A 13,753-nucleotide genomic window follows, 5' to 3' on the forward strand; every position below is an offset into this window, starting at 1 on the left:
ACGTTCTAGGAAAACTATTTTTATATGCATTTTCTTTATCTTACATTTGTGTGAAGCAACAGTTAAACAACTGACAATTGTAAATTTTGTTAATTATTTTACATTTTTATTTTATTTTACTACAAGCTAAAATGTACAAAATGATCTGTAATATTTTAATTACATTAATTTTCTATTACTATAAATATATTTTAATACATAAATGTACATTTTAATTCGAACAAAAAAAAATCTAATAAATCTAAGTAAATATAATAATACTGTAAAACTGGCATTATATTGTAAGTAAAAGGCAAATCGGCATGGAACTCCTGTAGATCATGAATATTAATTAGGTGTGACTGAATGGTGTATGAAGATTATCAAGCAACATCATCCCTGAACTAATTAATATTCATGAGCTCATTTCCACAGAGTTACATCACTTTGGCCCTGCTGTTGGATGTCCATACTTAATGCGTTTCTACATTGCTAACAAACCTTTTCCAATGTCTATGCCGTTAAACAAGATGCGTTGCTGTTCAGATAGCTGCTATAAACATACAGACTTATTACCTTTTTAACATTCGTGAAGACAACTGACCCGTGTTTTTGCTTTGCTGACAAACGTAACCAATGTGTCATCATTCAGATACGTAGTGACTTAAAACTTTAACAGTCTCTTCAAACTCTTGCTCACAGTTGACCCAAAAGAGAGAAATGACCGTAAAACTAGAGTTTACACTAACTCCCCGTGGGACTGTGCAATAGGTACTTGTCCTGCAGTCTGACGCATTTCATGATGCATTGACGCAGTTTTGTGTAGCTAGAAGCGTTTCCTTTAGCACAGTTGCATAGGCTATGCTTCGGGCCTTGAAAAGAAAACAGGCAACGTCTGCAGAGCTGTTGAGTTGAATTTGCAATTAATGTGGCATCAGCAGGAACAAAGGTACAAGCGTGTCCTGCATGTAGAACGGGCACAAGCGCACACACGCTCTCCTGCATCCACTCACACCCTTGCTCAGCCCTAGGGGACTCTCCTTTCCTTCTGTCAAACACCTCCATGTTAACAAAAGGCAATTAAACGCTGGCTGCTCACATCTATTGATCATATCTAACACAATGCACTGCTCTGCCAATGTAGAACAACAGGAGCCATATTCAGCCAGAAATCCCCTGCCTCCATCCACCCTCGGGAAGACAGACGCCCGTCTAAAGATCCATATCTGCTGCTCATTTAACGCTTGTTCTTGTGAATCTCACAAAACAGTGCATTTCTCCTCCAGAAATAAAAGTAAAGTATAAATAACTGTATTTTGCATAAAGAAAATGAAGCCGATAAGAGCATTAAGATGTTTTGCATTGTGCCATTAATTTTATGACAGTTAAGCACATTTGCCCTTGAATTGCCAGTACTAATGTGTCTGGATGTTTTAATTTGAAGGCTTTTCTTGTCATTTTTATCATTCTTAATGGAGACTTTCATGACTGAAATACACTAATTTTAAAAAAGTGTTATACATTACACACAAACACACACACAAATCTGGATGAATTAAAGGTAGTACAAACCACCATATGTAAACAATGTAATTTAAGTAATACAAGTATTTACAAAATACATATTTACATAATTTAATTAAATGCTTTTAAAATGTACAGGGAGAGACTTTAGATAGATGTGCTTCCCAAAAAGAGTTCTGCGCCCTCAAAGGTGACCCTCTTTCTCAGTAAAATCCCAAATGCTGTGCAAACAGTGAATTTCTATCCTGACTTTTAAAAGCTTTTAAAAGGTCTGAAGATGAAATAAGACTCGGTGTGAGAGAGGAATCCTGATTACAGACAGATACTGCAGAGACTGCAGACGAAAACATGAAAGGTCAGCGAGAGCAACAGATCGGAACAAAAGCAATGACCTTGACCTGATAATCTGTCCGTGTGTGTGTGTGTGTGTGTGTGTGTGCAGCAGGAAGATGATGCAGCGCACAGCCTCTCCTCCACGCACGCCGTGACCTGTTCCTCAGTTAAAAAGGGCAAGGTGTAGATTGATTCTCTCCACCTGCTGACCTTTAGGACCGGATCTGATACGGCCTGCTGATTAGACAAACAAAGAGAAGGAGAGGGAGAGAAAGAAACAGTTTTTGTGTGTGTGTGTGTAGGGTATTTTGTATATGTGACCCTGAACCAAAAAAAACAGTCAAAAAGGTCAATTTTTTTAATTCAAGATATATGCATCTGAAAGCAGAATAAATAAGCTGATTGATGTATGGTTTGTTAGGACAGGTTTGTTTAAATATCTGGAATCTCAGGGTGCAAAAAAAATAAATAAATACATTTTGAGAAAATCACCTTTAAAGTTGTCCAAATGAAGTTCTTAGCAATGCATATTACTAACCAAAAATTAAGATTTAACACATTTACAGTAGGAAATTTACTAAATATCTTCATGGAACATGATCTTTACTTAAAATCCTAATGATTTTTGGCATAAAAGAAAAATCGATAATTTTGACCCACACAGTGTATTTTTGGCTATTGCTACAAATATACTTGTGCTACCTAAGACTGGTTTTGTGGTCCAAGGTCACATATAACAAAAAAAGCAAAAAGGGTGAAGTTGGCATGAGCTGATTTTATGGTTTTAGCTGGTTTAAGCTCATCTTCAAACCAGGTGGTCTTCCAGTTATGGAGGGCCCAAGCCCTTCTAAAACCAGCAAATCAGACCAGTCTGACCTTGATTGGAGACGTTCTAAGACTAGCAAACCAGCCTAGGTAATGTCAGAGGACTAATACAGCAGTTCTCAACAGATACCTGGATAAAGCTGGTAAGATTTCTATTCATCTTATAGGCAAAGGTTGCTGCGTGATCCATGAAGCTACACTAAAAACAACCCAACTTGGGCTATTTGGCAACCCAGTGCTGGGTAAATATTGGACAGAACACATGCTGGGTTATTTTGACCCAGCTGGTTGAGTTAAATGTTTTTACCCAACATGCTGGGTTATTTTACTTAAGTCAGCTTTTGTTTAAGAAGTATTGTATTGCTGGCTTAAAATGCACTGGAACTTATAAAAACACACACAGAATTACTAGCCACCAGAATTACAGAATTACTAGCCATAATCAAAAGATGAACATTTATTATTAAGCAAGAACACATGGACAAAATACAAGACAAATTGAATTTATTTGGGTGAATACAGCATAGTTTACAATATTACATACATTTAACAAGCATTTAATACATAAAAAATGTAACATTTAAAAGCATTTTAATTTTAGTGTACTCAACCGTTCTCTGTAATCACTTTTTACTGAAATTTCTCGCTAATTCTCGTGCCGGTTTGTCACCGAAATCTGAGCCGGTGAAGGGCTGCTGTTCGGCAGGAGAAACTGCAAAATTCAGATAGCGGCCTAGCATTTCACTCGTAGCTGAAAGATACCATGATTGACTCCAAAAACTGCCCATAAACAAACAGTACTGAGATTAGATAACATATTTTAATATCAAACTATATTAAACTCAGTACAATAACGAATAAAATCCATTTATTTTATGCAAGGCAAAAGGAGTTTCCGTTCTGCTGACGCAGCTGACTGACATCTCGTCCTTATGTTGCGTTGCATAAAATAATACAATTTACAACACAGTAAAGACTTTATGAACAAAACAAAATGTATACAAACCTTTATTGCTCTGAAGAAGTGCACCAAATCGACAGCACTGAGAACTGGTCTCTCCTCTAGAGGACTCAAAAAGCCCACTGACTGTAACTCAGCAGCTGAGTTGTTTCATCAGAGACAGGCTTCACGTTAACCCAGCAGTTGGGTAGAAAATAATAACACAGCGTTAAAAATCACCCAGCATCGTACAGAAAAAATAACCCAGCACCTGGGTAAAAATATTAAAATAACCCATTAAAATGAACCAACCCAACATTTGGTTTAAAAAAAAAAAAAAAGTAATTTTAGAGCCTGAACAGAAAATATCATGTGACTAATCACTCTGAACATGCTGGAAAATGGCATAATGGCACCACAAGAACAACACAGTCCAAAACCTTTCACTAGCGACTAACCTGAGCTGTAAAACAGCAATGTCTGATTCATGAATGAATCATTCTTTTGAGCCAACCCATTTCCACTAATTATTCACAAAACCCACATCAATGGTCTCTATGATCTACTTGGACTATGATGCTTATGGGAAACACAGCCCTGAACGACTGGCTCACAAAGCAAACTGAGACAGTCCAAATGGTTCTCACTCACTGAACCAAAAACTGTCTCTTTCTAACATACACGATTCGTAATGAGATGAGTAAAGAGAATTTGTCTCATGAGGCACAACAGAAGTTGTATAGTAGCCAATAGTACAAATAAAACATACTGCACAATGATAATAAAACTGTACAATGATGCGAAAGACATACTTAAAACCAGAATTACCCACCAGAATTAATGAAGAACATCTCTGTCCTGGTTGCTTTCAGAGAGATAGTCTAATAGCACTTTAGAGACTACAGGTTTGGCTTTCCTCCCCTCTATCTATCTTGTTTGGACATGTGAGGTGCAGATATCTAATATTCAGAAAGATAGAATTAACAAACAAAAAAATATTGTACTTAGTTTTTCTGTAATTTAATTACATTACTACTAGTTTATGTAATTAAACTTAATACTGTGTATAGACTGTAGAACATTTATGTACAATACAATAGCGGATTTAACATCAAAATATAAAGTCTAACGTTAAAATGCATGCTTTTTATGTAACCCTCTTACTTCAAATACTTTAGTGAGTTAATAAGAATATTGGTAACACTTTAGTGTCCAATTTTCTCTATTAACTAGTTAGTTACTAGTGTGGATATAATTGGCATATTGGCTGTTTATTGTTACTTAAAGCACATATTAATGTCTTATTATGCAAGACCTTATTCTAAATCCTTAATCTTACCCAATTCTTAAACTTAACTGTCAACAACTACTAAGTATAAATAAGCAGTAATTAGGATTATATTGAGGCAAAAGTCATAGTTAATGGCTAGTTAACAGTCAGAACTGGATCCTACACTTTAAAAAACAATTTGTTGAGTCAACTTAAAATAATTTGTAGCCTGGCTGCCTTAAAATTTAAAAACTTCAAAAAAAGTTTATTCAACTTGAAATGTTAAATTATACTAAGTGACAACTTAGATATTTGATTTAAATCAACTTAAAATTTTAAGGCAGATGGTTACTTACCCATCTGTTAAGTTTAGCAAACACAAATATCTAAGTTGTTACTTAGTACAACTTAACATTTCAAGTTGACTAAACTTATTTTAGTTGACTGAACTTAAAATTTTAAGGCAGCAGGGTAACAAATTATGTTTTTTTATTTTTTACAGTGTAATTTAAAGTGTGACCAGAATAATTTCTGTAATTATGTAATAATTATGCGGGTAACACTTTAAGGTCCAATTCTCACTATTAACAAACCCTTAACTATGACTTTTGCCTCAATAAACTACTAATTTGCTGCTTATTAGTAGTTAGCAAGGTAGTTGTTAAGTTTAGGTATTGGGTTGATTAGGGATGTATATGGTCATGCAGAATATGTGCTTTATAAGTACTAATATATAGCCAATATGCTATGATTTGGCATGCTAATAAGCAACTAGTTAATAGTAAGAATTGTTTCCTATACTAAAGTGTTACCTTTATTCAGTCTATCCTTGTATCATTCATTAACTTGCCGAGGTTGATATAGGATTTAGAAAGTAATTAGTAATAAGTAATTAAATTCTTTTTGGAGAGAGTAATTTGTACAGTAATCTAATTACACTGTTAAAGATGTAATTAGTAACTAGTAATTAATTACTTTTTTAGGGTAACTTACCAAACACTGCTTTCAGGTATCATCCAACGTTATGGAAAAGTGATTTTGGCTTAGAAAAGAGCATTTAAACCGATGCAAAATTAATCAAACTAAAGCATTCTGCAACACAGTCATTAAACGCCATCAGTCATTAGTTTGATCCAGAACATGACAGGAACAATTGATTACTAGTGCAAACCGTAATGAACACTTCAAGTGCTTTGGAGAGTTGCAGTAATGAATTTACAGCTTTTGAAAGGAATAGTAAATAATAAGCTTTGAGCGAAAAGCAACCATTATGTAAAAAAGGCACAAGTACAAGCAAGTACACGTAAAAAAACTACTGGTCTGGCCCATCTCTGATTTAACCAGCACTAGATTGGACCCGTCTGGGAAAGCTGCTGAGGTGAAAATGACTCCCCGGCAGAAACGCGCAACACTGGAACAAAACAGTTTAATCTGTAAGTGTGTTGTTTGGGAATTCTGTAATGCACACTGCTGCAGAAATCATTCCCTCTTTCATCTCTCTACATCCTGCTCTCATTTGACATTCCCCTCCATTCCCTGCAGTTCGTCATGCAGTCAGGTCACAGGTGCACTCAGCTAATGTATTCAATTAATCGTATAATGCAGAAGAGACACAATTCACCCTCATTTCTGTGTTTATTTGGGTAGTGACTTTGTTCGGGACTGTTTTTGTTCTGTGTTTGCAACCATTTTGTTTGGTAGTGTGTTTTGCAGCAGATCTTTTTTGCAATATTTCAGTGAAAAGGCACTTTAAACTCCAATGAAATTCCTGAATTTGAATTGAGGCAGCAAACAGGATATAATCCTGCAATTCAAATCAGAATGCAAGGACACAGAATGAATTTTAATTCATGGAATTCATTTTTAACTAGAAAAAGCATGATTTGCAAGTTATGCAAAACATTTTTCTCACTCGGAAAACTTTTTTAAATAAATAATTATTTCTAAGGTCACTTAGTTATTTCATTTCTAATGCTAACAAAATTTATTCACATAAATGTGTATATATACACGTTTGGGATTGATGTGATTTTTAATTAACTTGACCAAAAGATTATTTAGAAAAAAAAAAAGGTATTTAAAACTAAAAACTGCTAAATATTATTACATTTACTTTCCATTTTAATTTTTATTTGTAATGCAAAGCTGAATTTTTAGCATCATTACTCCAGTCTTCAATGTCACATGATCCTTAAGAAATCATTCTAAATCTGACTCCAAGCTTTTGAATGTTAGTGTGTGACTTAACAAATTTCACATTTTTTAGGCAGTGGTAATAGCGTTTATTTGGGACTGGGCCTGAACTTGTTTAACGCCATGTTTGTTTGGATCTAGTAAACTGACCCATGCTACCATCTCAAATGCCTTCATACTACTTGACTCCCTCAATGCGGTCAAACTCAGCGTGATGTGCGTATATGCAAGGTGAACACAGCGGGATGCCATCCCCTCAGATCCACTAAATCCACCAAGATCTTTCCTGCTTTCATGCACTGATCTTCCTCCTCTTCTCCTCTTTTCTCACTCCCTCCTCTCCTCCACTCACAGCCAGAGATAGAGGGATAGAAAGACAGGAACAGCTCTTTGATCTTAGTCCCCCCCCTCTGCTTTGGCCATCCAAAAAGGCACAAGCATAAGATCATCTCCTCTCTGAAGTTCACCGGATCGATGAGACCAGGGAGGCACGAGGGGGAGTTAGTTCTTCATCCCTTTCTTTTTCGCTTTTTTTAAACTTCCTCGCATTTGTTCTCAGTTTTGATGGGTTTGCGTGGTGCTGAGGTGGCATGCAGGGCGTGGAAATGACTTTGAGAGCAGAGCTGCATGACCCTGTCAAGGTCTGGACAACAACACAGTCACATAAACACACACACATAATCTCAGATAGACTATGACAGACCAAGCACTATTAGATCCTGTGTTTACATGCTGTATTACCAAGGTGATCTAAAATGTTGAGATTTTACCACATCAAAATGCATGCAAATACATACACAGGTTTTCAGAGAGCATCTTCAGTATGTCTGATAACAACATGCAGTGACAGATGATGCAAAGCATATCTGAAGTGCAGCTGATACAGATTGCTGACAGTAACATCTGCTCACTTTATCATCAGTTTATACTGAGAAATTTAAGATTAAAAGTAAATTGTTTCAGTGAACTGTAAATGTTCGCCATTTAAAAATGTTACCAATAGCATGATGTCACAATTCAAAATTCTGACTTTTCTACTAAAATGCTGGGTTATTTTTTTTAACCCAAATGCTGGGTTTATCCTGTTTTTTTGGGTTATTTTTAATATTTTTACCCAGGTGCTGTTTTTTTTTTTTTTTTTTTCAACTTGTTGGGTCATTATATTGGGTTATTTTTAATATTTTTTATTATTGGGTAGTTTTTCTGTAACTAAGTTGCTGGGTCATTTTTAACACTGGGTTATTTTTTTCTACCCAACCACTGGGTTAAGCCTGTCTCTGACGAAACAACCAAGCTGCTGAGTTACAGTCAGTCAGAGCGCAGGTCTTTTGAGTCCTCTATAGGAGAGACTGGCTCTCAGCACTAACGATTTGCACTTCTTCAATGAAATAAAGGTTTATATACATTTTATTTAATTTTTAAGTCTTTACTGTGCTGTAAATTGTGTTATTTTATGCAACGCAACATAAGGACAAGATGAAAATGCTGCGTCAGGAGCGGTTGTTTCGCAGGATCGAAACGCCTTTTGCCCTGCATAAAATTAATGGATTTTATTTGTTACTGTACTGAGGTTAATCTTAAAATATGTCCTCTAATGTCAGTACCGTTTGTTTATGGGTAGGTTCTGGAGTCAGTCATGAGATTTTTCAGCTACGAATGAACAACAAGGCCACAGTCTGAAGTTCGCAGTTAACCCGGCAAACAGCAGCCCTTCACCGGCTCAGATTTCGGTGACACATCAGCAAGAGAATCTGCGCTATTTTGGTAAAAAGCAATTACAGAGAACCATTAAATACACTAAAATTAAAATTCTACTTTTAAATGTTTGTTTTTTTTTTTTCTAAAATGCTTGTTAAACTAGTTTAAATGTATGTAATATTGTAAACTATGCTGTATTCACCAAAATAAATTTAGTTTGTCTTGTATATATGTATTTTGTCCATGTGTTCTTGCTTAATAATAAATGTTCACCTTTTGATTAATGCTGTTGCCTCTAGTAATTCTGTGTGTGTTTTTATAAATTCCACTCCATTTTAAACCAGCAATATAATAATTTTTAAACAACTGTTGACTTAAAATAACCCAGCATGTTTGGTAAAAACATTTAACCCAACCAGCTGGGTCAAAATAACCCAGCATGTGTTTTGTCCAATATTTTCCCAGCGCAGGGTTGCCAAATAACCCAAGGTTGTTTTTAACCCAGCATTGTTTTTTAGAGTGTAGCATTTATTTGGATATTGACTTGTGATCGGTCATGGTTTTCTTGCATCTAAGAAATAAATAAATAATATAATAAAAAAATAAAAAAGTAATGCACTAATTAAAGCACAGCTGCTTAAAAAATAATAAAATAAATAAAATAAAATAAAATAAAATAAAATAAAGTTGACCTCAATAATTAACCATACGGCCACTGGGCTAACTGATGCATCTCTACTCTGATGTGGCAAGCCATTTTACTCGGGAACATATTTTCTTCAGGAAATGCAAGTAATAATCAAATATAATGATTGACTGTAGTCATAAAGCATCTTAAATTTTACACATTTCAGATCTTCCTACTGCATGACACTGCTGTATTAATGCATCCTTCAATTTTATACTTGATTTGTTTGTTTGTTTTTTTTTCTCCTGGCAATAAAGAGATGAATTTCACACGTTTAGCTCCCTCTCCACACACTTCTTGCACAAGATTTAAATAAAAAGAAGCAGAAGGAAAGGAAAGACTGGGGTTTGGCGCTCCCTGCTGGAATTTACATGCTAATGCATGACGAAGTGGTAAACGGATCGACTTGCAATGTTTCTAATCCTTTGTTTTACATGATGTCCTCATATATTTTTTTGTGTAAGGGAGAATATATTGTTAGTGTTCCCAAATTATAAGTACTCTACCACCAGTCAAGCCAATCAAATCAGAGAACTGAAATTAAGGGTATAAATTATTTATGACCTCAAAATGAGTCTGAATGATGTGGATTAAGCTCAATTAACAAATTGCCCTAAATAAACATCTTATTAACAGGTCCTGAGTTTGGGGCTTTGCCTCATTTTGAAATGGGTCAGATCATGTCTGAAATTAAACACTATGGAGAACTGGAGCTTTGTAAGAGTACAGTCTGTCCGCTGGGTGTCCAGGGGAAATGGTTCGGAAAAGCACACAATATATCACCTATCCAACATTACACTTCAAACACAGAGCAGCTCTCAGCTTAACTCACCAGGGCTTCCGCAACAAATCCCTCGCTGAGCAACAAACCGCAAACACGTCTCTCCCAAGTTTCTCGAACAGCTCACACTTCTAAGGTCTCTGCAGGAAAGTTTTGGAAACTAATTAAGGGCTGTGTAAAAACAACCAATGCAACTGATTTCAAGTTAAAATCACAGGTATTTAATGCTTAAAAGTAGTTATGTTGAGTTAAATTTTACTATAACAATTTATCAAACATACTATATATATAACAGCTCACAACAAACCTGTGTCAAAAAAGGGACAGTGAGACACCAAAGTGTAGTGTTTCTGTCAAAAATGCCATCTAGTTGTCACATCACTTCAGTTATTTAAATATTAAATGTAAACGTAATTTCTCTCTGTGTGTGCAAACAGTTACATAAAATCTCAGAGAGAGACATTATGAGATGAAAAGAACAGAACAGAACAGAACAAAGCATTAATATTCTTTCAGTTCAGTCTATATTGACACAAATGACAGTAAGTGTCAGGGAACGGCTGGGGGAATGTCCATTTAGAGTTGTCAGTCTTGTGCTCTCATAGAGAGGCTTCGCTTATCTCTGACAGTTGGCAAATACACTCTGCACAAACACTCATTGACACCAGCCTTTATCTGGGCTCTGTATACACATCACACACCTGTAAACTACCCATAAAAGCCATTAATCTGCTACATAATGTGACAGTGCTTCTGCATTCAAATTTTTTCACACAATGGCTCAATAAATTTAAACACGTGAATGTATTCATCTCTGAAAAGAGGGGGTACTCAACTGCAAAACATTATTTAATATTTGGAGGTAAATAAATTTTGCAGGTAAATATTTTAATTTCACTTTTCTGATATTACAATATGAATGATTTTTAATAGAAAAGCTAGTTCTATTTGAATTTATCCTAACAGGAGTAGAAGGGCAGTTTAAGCATATTCGATAAATTGTGACCCTGGACTACAAAACCAGTCATAAGGGTTGATTTTTTTTTTTTTAATTGATGAATGGTTTGTTAGGATAGAACAATATTTGTCTGAGATACAACTATTTGAAAATCTGGAATCTGAGGGTACAAAAAAAAAAAAATCAAAACATTGAGAAAATCGCCTTTAAAGTTGTCCAAATGAAGTTCTTATCAATGCATATTATTAATCAAAAATTAAGTTTCGATATATTTACGGTAGGAACTTTACAATATATCTTCATGAAACATGATCTTTACTTAATATCCTAATTATTTTTGCCATAAAAGAAAAAAATAAATGATTTTGACTCAAACAATGTATTGTTCGCTATTGCTACAAATATACCCGTGCTATTTATGATTGGTTTTGTGGTCCACAATTTAATTGGTTAATTGTGGTCACAATTAATTGTATTCTGAAGCACAGTATAAAAACTTAAATGAGATACTTGAAATAGAACAAAATTAGAGACTGTGCTAATTTTCTTAATTAAATGACAAACCCTATTTAAACTGGCAGCATTCCTCCAGTTTTCACTGAGATTGCAAGATTGGTGGGCTGCTCTAAGGTGAATGAAACCCTGCGAAAGTAGATTGTCCAGATGACCCCTAGTCAGCAACTGCAAGAGAAGTTGCATTGCAGGTTTGCAAAGAGACTAATTCAAGTCCCCCAAAAAGGCTGGTCGCCAACGCAAGTCAAATGCACAAGAAGACAGAATAATGCAGAACTCTCAATGGGGAATCGGTTTAACACTGCAGCTGGAATTGCTTGCTAGTTCAGCGCTGAACAGGGTGAGGATCTGTCACGTCATGTTTAAAACAAAAAAAACGCTCTCTGCAGTGACCAAGCCTCTTATCAACAGAAAGACTCACCTCTGCTGAGGAGCATGTTGTGTGGAGAGAGAAGAACAGGCCCAAAGTTCAGCGATGAGATCAAGTTTAATTTATTTGGGTCTGATGGGAAGCATTTATGTAACAAGTCATAACAGCTGGTGCAACTGGCCATGGTTCTTTATACACAAGGGTTTGACCTGCTCTTGACCTTGGTTATTTTATAATTGAGCATCAGAAGAAGAGCTATTTCTAACCTCTCTTAGGGCATTCGTTTCCAATCATTCATGCACACTTTCTCATTAAAGCCAAGTGCCAGGAGAAAAGCGATGTTCGTTTCCTGATTTTGTACATCTGCTGTCAGAGGATGACACTTAATGATCTGCTGAGGGTAAACAGCAATTGTAATCTTATCAGAGATAAAAATCGCAGTCATTCACCTGTCTCTTCACCTGCAGTCTGTTTCACAGCTTACAGTAAAGGAGGAGTTTTGTTTGCTGGAATCCAAGATTTTACGTGATAGCATATGTATGACACCCACATCCTGGAAGTCAGACCACCTACGTACATCTGATATAACATCATTAAAGAAAATTACTATCTGATACTGCATGTGGCCATCTCTTACAATACAAGGCTGCTGGTGTTATCTTATCTATCAGACAGGTTAAAGAGAAGAACAGGAGAAATAAATTTGGAAACTTACATGTGCAAAAAGCCAAAGACTGTGACATAATTGTAGCAAAGTCCATTAGCTCTAGCTCAAATACAGTCGTCCTACAAAAAGTGCTTGAGACAAAGAGAAATGTGCCTTTAACTGGTCAGGGGTACAGCTATGGACCACAAGGTCAAGGTGTCAATTCCCAGCATCAGTTTAAATAGTGGTTTTGCTCTTTTTTGATCTACACAAATATAATGTTTAGTAAAGCATAGTAAAATATGTCTCAAATGTGTGTTTAATGGCCTTGCAAGGTTCAATTAACCTGAGGACACTGCAAATCTATTTGCATGCACTCTAATACACTACTTGAATAATAAACAATATTTTCCAACAGTGTCCAATTTACATAACATGGTCATGTTAAGAAACCTATCTTGCATATGCAGACAAATGACACTTGATTTTTTTTTTTTTAATCAAAATTACTTTTTTATGTGCCGCTCGAAAACTACAATTTTTCTTTAATCTATGTAATAAAAAAATGAAACCAGCCTGAGCTGGCTTGGTGCTCTTACTGATCAGAAATCAACCGATAATCAGTTTTACCAACAGTTTTCCCAATAATTAAGCATTTTTCTATTATCGGTTATCGATTTCGGATTCAGTAATATATGGTGTCAATTCGTGGCATGCAAGACTGCCATTACAGCTCTGCATTTTGAAGAGAAAAGGTCAACAATATTGTTTACAGGAAAAGCAACTTGATTTGCTTGATAAGCTTGGTGTTGAGAAATAGAGATAAAAAGAGGAGATGTGCAATCCATAAAGACATGCCCCAAAAACGTGACTTTAGAGGAGTTAAATAAGACAGACTTAGATAAGTGTATGTTGGAAGCAAACCAGCGTAATTTAACTCTCTTTGTTGTTTATGTAATATAATTATATTCCCGTAAAGCTGGCATTTGCTGAGCACGTTCACTTACCTGTTTGACGCTCAGGCATGTCCCAATA

General features: G+C 35.5%; 1 long non-coding RNA gene across 1 annotated transcript in view; it reads right to left on the reverse strand.

The window, feature by feature from the left end:
• Positions 1–1,622: 1,622 nt before the first annotated feature.
• The window catches only part of LOC127152895 (uncharacterized), a 31,188-nt gene continuing 19,057 nt past the window's right edge, over positions 1,623–13,753 (reverse strand). Inside the window, exons 2-3 of the long non-coding RNA XR_007825141.1 lie at positions 10,283–10,371; positions 1,623–2,073 (exon numbers count right to left, since the gene is read on the reverse strand). This is a non-coding gene — a long non-coding RNA (uncharacterized LOC127152895). The remainder of the gene's footprint in view (positions 2,074–10,282; positions 10,372–13,753) is intronic.

This window comes from Labeo rohita, chromosome 2, assembly GCF_022985175.1.
Source record: "Labeo rohita strain BAU-BD-2019 chromosome 2, IGBB_LRoh.1.0, whole genome shotgun sequence".
Taxonomy (NCBI): Eukaryota; Metazoa; Chordata; class Actinopteri; order Cypriniformes; family Cyprinidae; genus Labeo; species Labeo rohita.